Here is a 12,056-nt window from a genome sequence, read left to right as displayed (position 1 = left end):
TTAAAAACAACTCCAAGGTACCACCTCACCCTTATCAGAATGGCTAACATGACAGAAAAGGAAAATGATAAATGTTGGAGGGGATGTAGAAATATAGGGACATTAACAGACTGTTGGTGGAGTTTCAAACTGATCTAACCACTCTGGAGAACAATTTGGAGCTATGCCCAAAGAGCTACCAAATTGTGTATATAACCTTTGACCCAGCAATAGGTCAGTATCCCAAAGAGATCAAAATAAAGGGGATAATTCCTATGTATACAAAATTATTTCTAGCAGCTCTTTTTTCAGTGGCAAAGAATGAGGAATTTAGGCAATGCCCATCAAGTGGGGAAAGGATCAGCAAGTATGGGTATATGATTGTGATGAAATACTATTGTGCTATAAAAAATGACAAGCAAGATGGTTTCAAAATAACCTGGGAAGACTTATGTAAACAGATGCAAAGTGAAGTGAACCAGTAGAACATTGTACACAGGAATAGCAATAGTTTAAGGTCGAAAAATTGGAGAGACTTAGCTATTCAGTTAAAAACAATGATCCACAACAATTCCAAAGGATCCATGATGAAAAATTATTTTCTTCAGAGGGACAACTGATGAAACAGTGCAGATTGCAGCAGTTTTTTCACTTTCTTTATGTTTCTTGGTTCTTGTTTTGTAACATGACTAAAATGTAAATGTGTTTTGCATGATTTCACATATATAATTGATATCATATTACTTGCCTTCTCAATGGGTGGGGTAGGGGCAGAGGGAGGAAGAGATTTGGAACTCAAGATTTTTTTCCCCATTTTAAAAATAAATTTATTTTCAATTTTCAACTTTCATTCCCACAAAATTTTGAATTTCAAATTTTCTCCTCATCTCCTCCCTACCCCCACTATAGGACAGCATATATTCTGATTGCCCTTTCCTCCAATCTGCTCTCCCTTCTATCATGCTCCTCCTCATCCCCTTCCCTTCTATTTTCCTATAGGGTAAGATAGATTTCCATACCCAATTGCCTATATATCTTATTCCCTAGTTGCATGTAAAAACAACCCCTAACATTCATCTTTAAAGCTTTGAGTTTCACATTCACTCCCGTCCCCCATCCTCATGCACCTTCATTGAGAAAGCAAGCAATTCAATATAAGTCATACATGTGTGGTCATGCAAAAGACCTCAATAACAGTCATGTTGCAAAAGATCAAATATATTTCCCTCTATCTGCCCTGCCCTCCATTTATTCAATTCTCTCCTTTGACCTGTCCCTCTACCAAAGTGTTTGCTTCCAATTACCCTTTCCCCCAGTTTGCCATCTGTCCTATTATCCCCCATTTCTTATCCCCTTCCTCCCTGCTTTCCTGTAGGGTAAGATAAACTTCCATACCCAATTGAATGTGTATGTTATTCCCTCCTGAAGCTAAATTCAGTTGAAGGAAGACTCACTTATTCCCTCTAATCTTCCCCTTCTTCCCCTCCATTGTAAAAGCTCTTTCTTGCCTCTTTTAGTAAGATGATTAACTACATTCTACCTCTACCTTTCTCTTACTCCTAATATATTATTCTCAACCCTTAAATTCCTTTTTTAGATATCATCCCTTCATATTCACTTCACCCTGTTCTCTCTTTTCCTCTCTCTCTCTTTCTTTTTACTTCTCTCTTTCTCTATCTATGTACATACACATACATATACTCATACACACACACACACACACACACACACACACACACATATTGCCTCCAACTATCCTAATACTGAGAAAGGTCGCATGAGTTACAAATATCACCTATGTAAACAGGAATGTAAAAAGTACAACTTTAATAAGTCCCTTATGGTTTCTCTTTCTTATTTACCTTTTCATGCTTCTCTTGATTCTTGTATTTGAAAGTCAAATTTTCTATTCAGCTCTCATCTTTTTAATAAGAATGCTTGGAAGTCCTCTATTTCATTGAAGTTCCACTTTTCCCCTGAAGCATTATACTCAGTTTTTCTGGGTAGGCGATTCTTGGTTTTAATTCTATCTCCTTTGACCTCTGAAATATTGTATTCCAAGCTCTCTGATCCCTTAGTGTAAAAGCTACTAAATCCTGTGTTATCCTGATTGTGTTTCCACAGTGCTTGTATTGTTTCTTTCTGGCTGCTTGCAATATTTTCATCTTGACCTGAGAATTCTGGAATTTGATTATAAAATTCCCAGGAGTTTTCCTTTTAGGATTTCTTTTAGGAGGTGACAGGTGGATTCTTTCAACTTCTATTTTACCCTCTGGTTCTACAATATCAAGGCAGTTTTCCTTGATAATTTCTTGAAAGATGATGTCGAGACTCTTTTTCTGATCATGGCTTTCAGGTAGTCCAATAATTTTTAAATCATCTCTTCTGTATCTATTTTCTAGGTCAGTGTTTTTTCCAATGAGATACTTTACATTTTCTTCTATTTTTTCATTATTTGGGTTTTGTTTTTATAATTTCTTGATTTCTCACAAATTCATCATTTTCCATTTGTTCCATTCTAATTTTTAAAGAATTATTTTCTTCAGTCAGATCTAAGTAAGTGGAAAAACATCAGTTGCTCATGGGTAGGTTGAGTCAATATAATAAAAATGAAAATTCTACCTAAGTTAATTTACTTATTCAGTGCCATACCAATCAAATTACTAGATAATTATTTTCTAGAGCTAGAAAAAAATATCAAAATTCATCTGGAAGAACAAAAGCTACAGAATATCAAGGGAACTAATGAAAAGAAATGCTAGGGAAGGTGTTCTAGCCCTACCAGATCTCAGATTGTATTATAAAGTAGTAATCATTAAAACCACCTGTTGCTGGCTAAGAAATAGAAGGGTAGACCAGTGGAATAGGTTATGTACTCAAGACATAGTAGTCAATGAATACAGCAATCTACTGTTTGATAAACCCAAGGACCTCAGCTTCTGGGATAAGAACTCACTGACAAAAATTGCTAGAAAAACTGGATAACAGTGTGGCAGAAACTGGGCATAGACTTCTTCCCTCCCTTTTAGTCTCCCCTCCCTTTTCTTTCCCCCTTCCCTTCCTACTGCCTATAGAGCTAGTTGTATTTCTATACTTAACTGAGTTTGTTGTACCCTCCTTGAATCCAATCAGATGAGAGTATCTCTCAAACAGTGCTCATCTCCCTCCCCATTTACTCTACTGTAATATGTTTTTGTGCCTCTTCCTGTGATGGAATTTATTTTTTTCTGCCTCCTCATTTTCACATCTCCTATTACAATCCCTTTACACCTTTAAATCACATTTTTTATCATCACATCATTTAATTTATACCCACTCTTTCTGTCTATGTATATCCCTTTTATATTTCATAATAAATATACAGTTCTCAAGATTAACAAGTATCATCTTTCCTTATAGGGATGTAAACAGCTTGCCCATATTGAGTAACAAGTTTTTTTCCCCCTGTTTACCTTTTTGTGTTTCTCTTGAGACCTGCACCCTTATTTCATTGAACGTCCATCTCCTTGCCTGAAATATTATGCTCAACTCTGCTGGGTAATTAATCCTTGGTTGTAGTCCCAGTTCCTTTGCCTTATGGAATATCATATTCCAATTCCTTCGAACTTTCAATGTAGAAGCTGCAAGGTCCTGTGTGATCCCAACTGTAGTTCTTCAATATTTGAATTGTTTCTTTCTGGTTGTCTGCAGTATCTTCTCCTTTACTTGATAGTTCTGGAATTTGGCAATGATATTCCTTGGTGTTTTTAGTTTGGGGTCTCTTTTAGGAGGTTTACGGTGGATTCTTTCAATGACTATTTTGCCCTCTGGATCTAGGATTTCTGGGCAGTTTTCCCTGATGATTTCTTGGACGATATTGCTCAGGCTCTTTTTTTCATCATGGCTTCTGGCAGACCAATAATCTTTAGATTTTCTCTCCTGGATCTATTTTCCAGGTCAGTTGTTTTTCCAGTTAGATATTTTACATTTTATTCTATCTTTTCATTCTTTAGATTCTGTTTGACTGATTCTTGATGTCTCAAAGATTCATAGCTTCTACTTGCCTGATTCTAGTTTTTGTCAAATTTTTTTCTTCAGTTCACTTTTGCATCTCCTTTTCAATCTGTCTAATTGTTCCTTTTAAGGAGTTATTTTCTCCAGTTAGGTTTTATATTTCCTTTTTCATTTATCCAATTATCCTTTTAAATTCTTTTGTGATTTCTTTTTTCATATTTTTAAAGTCATTGGTCAGTTTTTCTTCTATTTCTCTAATTTGGCTTTTAAAATCCTTCCTGAGCTCTTCCAAGAAGGCTCTTGGTGCTTCAGACCAGCTCATATTCCCTTCTGAAGTTTCAGATGGGAGTACAGTCTCTATGTTGACCTCTTCGGTATTTGTGTTTTGGTTTTTGTCCCTATAGAAAGATTCTATGGTCTTTTCTTTTCCGCTTTGCTTCTTACTCATGATAATCACCCTTTTCCTGGCATTTAAAGTAAATCTCTGCATCTGGAGCAGATGGGGGCTCTCTCCCACAGTTCTTGTGCCTAAAACTTGAGGCCTTGTGTGTTGTGGCCTCTGGTTCTTTCAGCTAGAAGCTAATATGCTGCAGCTTACTTGGTACTGAGCTGGCAACCAAGATTAGGAGGGAAGCAGAAAACTGGGAATGAATTTTTGCAACTAGTGTCTGTGATAAAGGTCTCATTTCTAAAATATATAGAGAACTGAGTTAAATGTACAAGAATACAAGTAATTCCCCAATTGATAAATGATCAAAGGATATGAACAGGGAATTTTCAGAGGAAGAAATAAAAGCTGTCCTTAACTATATGAAAAAAAATGTTCTTAATCATTATTGGTTAGACAGATGCAAATCAAAACAACACTGAGGTAAGGGTCCCACATGAACAAAAATATTTATAGCAGCTCTCTTTGTGGTGGCCAAACTGGAAATCAAGGGGATGCCCATCAATTGGGGAATGGCTGAACAAGTTGTGGTATACGAATGTAATGGAATACTATTGTGCTATGAGAAACGATTAACAGGAAGACTTCAGAGAAGCCTGGAAAGACTTATATGAACTGATGCTGAGTGAAAGGAGCAGACCCAGGAGAACTTTGTACATAGCAACAACCACAGTGTACAAAGAATTTTTCTGGTAGACTTAGTACTTCATTCAAATGCATGGACTTAAAAAATTTCCAATGGACTCTTGAGGCAAAATGCCTTCCACATCTAGAGAAAGAAATATGGAATTGGATAACAGATAGAAACAGACCATTTTCTTTTGTATTATGTTTTGTTTTATTATTTCTTCCATTCATTTTAATTCTTCTATGTAACATGCATTTAATAGGAATGTACATGTAGAACTTATATAACATTGTACACTATCTTAGGGAGTGAGTGGGAAGGGAGGGGGGAATAAGGGGGAGGGAGTGGAAAAAAATCTAAGCTATATGGAAGTGATTGCAGAACACTGAAAACAAATAAAATAACTGAATTTTTAAAAAGTATACAGAGAATTAAAAAAAAAAGAAACTGAGCATAGACCAATGCCTGATACCATACACAATAATAAAGTCCAAATGGATACATGATCTAAGTACAAAGATTGATACTATAAACAAATTAGGGGAGTAAGGAATACTGTATTTGTCAAATTTATGGAGAATGGAGAAATCTTTGACCAAACAAGAGACAGAGAGCATTATGAAGTGCAAAATGGATAATTTTGATTACATTAAAATGAAAAGTTTTTGCACAAACAAACCCAATGCAACCAAGATTAGGAGGGAAGCAGAAAACTGGGAAAGAATATTTGCAACTAGTATCTATGATAAAAGCCTCATTTCTAAAATATATAGAGAACTGAGTGAAATATACAAGAATACAAGTCATTCCCCAATTGATAATAGTCATATGAGAATATGCTCTAAATCACTATTGATTAGAGAGATGCAAATCAAAACAACTCAGAGGTATCATATCACATCAATTAGATTGGCTAACATGACAAAACAGGAAGATGATAAATGTTGGAGAATATGTGGGAGAATTGGAATACTAATGCATTGTTGGTGGAAGTGTGAGCTGATCCAGCCATTCTGGAGAGCAATTTGAAACTATGCTCAAAGTGCTACAACAATGTTCATACCCTTTGACCCAGCAATATCGCTTCTAGGATTGTATCCCATAGAGATCATAAAAATGGGAAAGGGTCCCACATGTACAAAAATATTTATAGCAGCTCTCTTTGTGGTGGTCAAAAACTGGAAATCAAGGGGATGCCCATCAATTGAGGAATGACTGAATAAATTATAGTATATGAATGTAATGGAATACTGTTGTGTCATAAGAAATGATTAACAGGAAGACTTCAGAGAAGCCTGGAAAGACTTATATGAATTGATTCTGAGGGAAAGGAACAGAACCAGGAGAACCTTGTACACCCCAACAATTACAGCGTACAAAGAATTTTTCTGGTAGACTTAGTCCTTCATAGCAATGCAAGGACTTAAAAAATTCCCAATGGACTTTTGAGGCAAAATGCCTTCCACATCCAGAGAAAGAACTATGGAATTGAACTGCAGAATGAAGCAGACCATTTTCTTTTGTGTTATGTTTTGTTTTGTTTTATGGTTTCTTCTATTCAACATGATTAAGGTGAAAATGTATTTAATAGGAATGTGTGTGTAGAACCCCTATAAGATTGCACATCATCTCAGGGGGGGAAAGAAGAAGGTGTGGGAAGGAGGGGGGAAAAAATCTAAAAATCTAAGATACATGGAAGTGATCGTAGAACACTGAAAACAAATAAAATAATTTTTAAAAAAGAATTATTTTCTTCAGTGACTTTTTGGACCTTTTTTTCCATTTGGTCCATTCTGCTTTTTAAGGCATTATTCTCTTCATTGGCTTTTTGGACCTCTTTTGCCATTCTGATTAGTGTAATTTTAAATGTATTATCTTCTTCAGCATTTTGGGGGATTTCCTTTAGCAAACTATTGACTCATTTTTCATGATTTTCTTGCATCATTCTCATTTCTTTTCCCAATTTTTCCTCTACATCTCTTACCTGGTTTTCAAAGTCCTTTTTGAGCTCTTCCATGGCATGTGACAAATTCATATTTTTCTTAGAGGCTTTAAATACAGGAGCTTTGGTTTTGTTATCTCCTTCTAGATGTATGTTTTGATCTTCCTTCTCACCTATAACATAAGAAAGTACCTCTTCACAGAGAAAGTAAGAATCTATAGTCTGTTTCTTTTCCCCATCTGCTAATTTTCTTAGCCAATTACTTGACTTTTGAGCATTGACTTGACTTGTTCAGCTATTTAAGTGGAGGTCTCCAGAAGCAGCCTCCACTTCAGCAGTGGCTGCAGCTGCCCTGAGGCTGGGGCTGGGGCTGGACCACACTCCCCTCTCAGCCATGTGAGAGACCCTTCCCATTGACCTTTGAAGCTGTCTTTAGGTTTGTGGGTTGAGAAGTCTGGAATCCAGTGCAGCCACCAGCAATGATGGTATAGTCCACTAAGGCCTGCTCCTGCTCTGTCTGCACTGGCATGACCCATGCTGAACTGTGCTCCACTACCAGTCCAGTGTGATAGACCCTTCCTATCGACTTTCCAGATTGTCTTGGGCTGCCAATTTGTTTGTCTGTTATTTTGTGGCTTCTGCTACTTTAGAATTTGTTTAGAGTAAGTTTTATAGGTTTTTTGAGGTGTTTCGGAGGAGACCTCCAGCTAGTCCCTGATTCTATGCCATTTTGGCTCCATGCCTCCCCTCAAGATTTTTCTGGAAATTCATTCTTAAAATGAATTTTAAAAAATGTGAAAAACTATAATGTGGAAGAGGTACTAAACTTTTCTTCTTGATCCCCAGAGGGTGAAACTAGGTGTAATGGGGAAGCTACAAAGATTAAAGTTTAAGGTTCATATCAAGAATAATTTCCTAACCACTAGGGCTGTTCTAAAATGGAATGGCCTGTCTTGGGAAGTGGTGGGTTCCCTCTAATTTAAGGTCTTAAACAAAAGGTTAGATGACCATTTGTCAAATATGTAGAGGGAATTCTTTTTTAGGCTTGAGTTTGAATAGATGGTTTTTGAGGTCTCTTCCAACTCCGAAATTCTATAATTCTAATTACTATGTTCCTTCCTCACAACAGTCCTATGGATAGGTACTTATTAATATTCTCATTTTATACTAAAAGAAGTTGAGATAAAGAATAATGAAGAGACTTGTCCAAAGCAAAAAATTCTAATAAATTAGAGGAGATGGAACTCAAACTTCAGTCTTACTATTATATGTCCAGGCCTCTAAAATGAAACATATAATACTTTTCTGGGGTATTAAGCCAAATTCATCTCTAATAGCCTATTTTTTACTGGGAATCCTTAAGTATGTATGGAACGTTTTATAGATGTATTATAAAATAATCCTCAGAAAATTGTTGTACTTCCACTAGACCACAGGCATCTTTTCTTAGTTATTCAGATAACCCAAAGAATTTGAGTTAAACTATTCCAAAGCTACAGGTCTTAACTATATTGAAAATTGACTGCATCTTTTTGTCATTAAGCTCTGAGCATCACAGACGACTTTCACATTCCTACTGAAGTCATGTTTTTTATTACTCGAAAGCTTTTCAGTCTGTGCAATTAGTGGTTCATAGCACACTGGGGAACATTTATTCATTTTCAGTGTTGTTGGGAGTTTTTGGAGGTTATAAGAGTTAAGGTTTCTAAGCTGGAGTTGGTGAACTTTATAAAAGGTGTAAATATAAATAATGTGGTTCCTGGATAAATGAAACATTTTTTCTATAACCGTATAATTAAATCATTAATTAAAATGTCGCTAGGTCCCTTGTTGTGCTTATAGAGTAGGAATTATAATTTGTATGTGTGTGTGGTTTACATTCTATATCTGAAGGTAAAGGGGTAGTCTAAGGCACTGTTTATCATGGAGCAGATGATCAGATTCATGACAAATCTAATATTAAAGCAACTGACTTTTGTTTCTCATTGGTCTAACATAAAAATACTAAACCAAGAGAAGCATCTTCTCGTATCTATGCATGATTCCACAAGACCATTTAGGAGATTAGGTTGTTGGCTGCCTCAAAAGAATACTTAAAATAATATTTCTCAGCATTTGGCAGTCTATTTCATGATCAATAAATTGCTGGAAAAGTTTCAGGATTCTGGTTAACTTGAAATATTTCTAACTGCTCTGCATCCTACAATGTTTTATATTTGAATTTAGATTCTTTTGCAAAACATCAGTTTAAAAAGCAATGTTTTTCTTTCTGTTATAATTTACATTAATACTTGTTACTAATATATGACAATTGATTAATCTTCATTTGATATCTATAAGACTGTTAAGTTTCAATTATATCATTTCAGCCATTTAAAAAGATGGATTGGAATAAAAATATTTTCACAATATTAAGATCTATTACTACCAATAAAACACAATACATTCCAGTAATGGAATTAATAATTAAATATTTCCTATACTATAGTTGATAAATCAGAAAATTTCCTTCAGATGTGCTACATAAATTTGCTTAACAGTCTAGTCTTATTAGTTTACAGAAGTTCTGTATTTGTTCACAGACTGACTAAAAAGAGTGTGATGGTTGCTGTAAGTGAAGAGAGAGAGAGAGAGAGAGAGAGAGAGAGAGAGAGAGAGAGAGAGAGAGACAGGGAGATAGAGAGAGACAGGAAGATAGAAAGAGAGAGAGAGAAAGAGAGAGAGAGAGAGAGAGAGAGAGAGAGAGAGAGAGAGAGAGAGAGAGACTATTAAATGGTTAGACAAAGAGAACACACACACATTCAGAAAAGGCTATTGACATGGCATGTTATTCTGCTTCTTTCCTACTCCCTCTTCCTTACTTACCTCTGTCACCACCAGCACACACACACACACACACACACACACACACACACACACACACACACACACACACATGTATTTTCAGACAGAATTGTAGAAGCTCAGAGTTTTAAGAAACATCAGCAGTTATCTCCTCTATTTGTTGTTCTGTCATTTCAGTTGCGTCCAACTCTTTGTGACCCTATTTGGGTTGTCTTGGTAAAAATACTAGAGTGGTTTGCTATTTCCTTCTCAAGCTTGTTTTACAGATGAAGAAACTGAGGCAAACAGGGTGACCTGCCTAGGGTCATACAGGTAATAAGTGCCTGATTTAAACTCAGGTCTTTCTGACTGCAGAACTATGTGCCACCTAGCTGTCCCCATCTAGTCTAATTCATACTCAAACCAGAATTCCACTTACAACATAGCCAAGAAGAAATAATTCAACCTTCACCTGAAGACTTCTAATGAGGGGAAACTCAACACCTCCCAACACAGCCCATTATACTTTGGAATATATCTATTAGGAATTTTTCCCTATATCAAGTCTAAATCTGGCTCTATACAACTTTCACTCATTGCTCCCAGTTCTGTCCTAGGGACATGCAAAACCAATTAAGTCCTTCTTTCACAAATTCCATAGTACTTGAGGACAACACTTATGTCCTCCATATCTTTTTTCATTCACAGATCCTTTTACTCAGCCTCATATGGTCATGAATATTGTTTCTAAACTGTGGCACCCAGAATTAAATGCAAAACTCTAAATTCAGTATGACCAGAGTACTGCAGAACTACCACTTCCTTTGTTCTTGATGCATCTCTTAATATAGCCTAATACCATATTAGCTGTCTTGGCTGCCCTGTCATATTGCTAACTCATATTGAGTTAGCAGTCCACTAAAATGCTTAGATCAGATATATTATGAAATGAAAGTCATACCAAAAGGAAGTCATGCCTTACTCATCCTGGTACTTATTTATGATGATGATCTTTTGAACCTAAGTGTAAGACACTACATTTATCCTTTTAAACATCATCTTATTAGATTTGCTCAATATTCTAATCTTTGGAGATCTTTATTAGTATAGATTCTTTCATTCAGTGAATTAACTGTCCCATTTAGCTTTGTGAGATCTGCAAATGTGATAAACATATTAAATATTCCATTATCCAACACATTGTTCAAAATGTGAAATGGTAAAGGCCCAACCACTCATTCCTGGGACTTTCAGGATGATATCAAACCATCAAGACGTAGAGAGCAAAGAAAGGGAAAAGAATGAGAAAATAGGATAGAGAAAAATGCAAAATTAAAAATTATACCTGTAAACATGAATGGCAGAAGCTTACTCAAAAAAATACAGAAGATGAAAGAAGAATGGATTAGAAAGAAAAATCCAACAATATGCTGTCTACAAAGAAAAACACTTGAAACATAACCATCCACATAGAGCTAGGTTTAGGGGCAAGGGGAAAACCTATTATGCTTCAGGTTATCTCAAAGTAAAAGTAGGGGTAACAATCATCTCTGACAAGGCAACAGCAAGGGTAATCAATATTAAAAGGCATAAGAACAGATACTATATTATACTTAAAGGTACCATGGACAATGACAATATCAGTACTTGAAAAATACATACCAAATAGCATACACTTAAAGTACTTAAAGGAAATGCTGAATTTCCTTTCCAGGGAGAAAAAGACAGTAAAACTGTAATAGTTAGAGACTTCAAGGAACCCCACTTCAGACCTGGACAAATCAAACAAACAAAAATCAAGAAAAGTTCACTGGCTTCTAGTTTTCAGAATCAAATCTTCTATTTTGTGAAAATTGGGGCATTTGCTCTTCTTCATTCCTCCTTAATTCCATTCCATTCTCCACAGTACCTCAAAGATTAATGATAGTAGTTGAATGAATAATCATATCCACCATTTTTTTCAGTATTCTTTGATGTTCATCTATATCTGGTAACTTGAATTTATCAAAGGCAATCCAGTGACCCCTTACTAATCTCCCTACTATCTTGGAGATGATTCATAATTAGGCATTTTTATTTTGTTCTTTCCAGCTAAAAAGTCATTTTCCTTGACAGAGAAAATGATAGCAAAACTAAAATTCAACATATCTCCCTTTTCTCTGTGATCAACTCTCATCATCTTATCTACCATGAGCTGCAGTTCCTCTCCCTTCTTTGATCCTTCTCTTTCCCCTAACTATAGC

The 12,056-nt window shown here is 35.7% G+C and overlaps 1 long non-coding RNA gene across 1 annotated transcript in view; it reads right to left on the bottom strand.

Annotated features, from left to right (window-relative positions):
* Positions 1–12,056, bottom strand: part of LOC140513884 (uncharacterized) — a 63,569-nt gene that overhangs the window by 31,926 nt on the left and 19,587 nt on the right. Inside the window, exon 2 of the long non-coding RNA XR_011970411.1 lies at positions 7,033–7,163. This is a non-coding gene — a long non-coding RNA (uncharacterized lncRNA). The remainder of the gene's footprint in view (positions 1–7,032; positions 7,164–12,056) is intronic.

This window comes from Notamacropus eugenii, chromosome 1, assembly GCF_028372415.1.
Source record: "Notamacropus eugenii isolate mMacEug1 chromosome 1, mMacEug1.pri_v2, whole genome shotgun sequence".
NCBI lineage: Eukaryota > Metazoa > Chordata > Mammalia > Diprotodontia > Macropodidae > Notamacropus > Notamacropus eugenii.
This window is presented reverse-complemented; position numbering and strand designations above follow the sequence as displayed.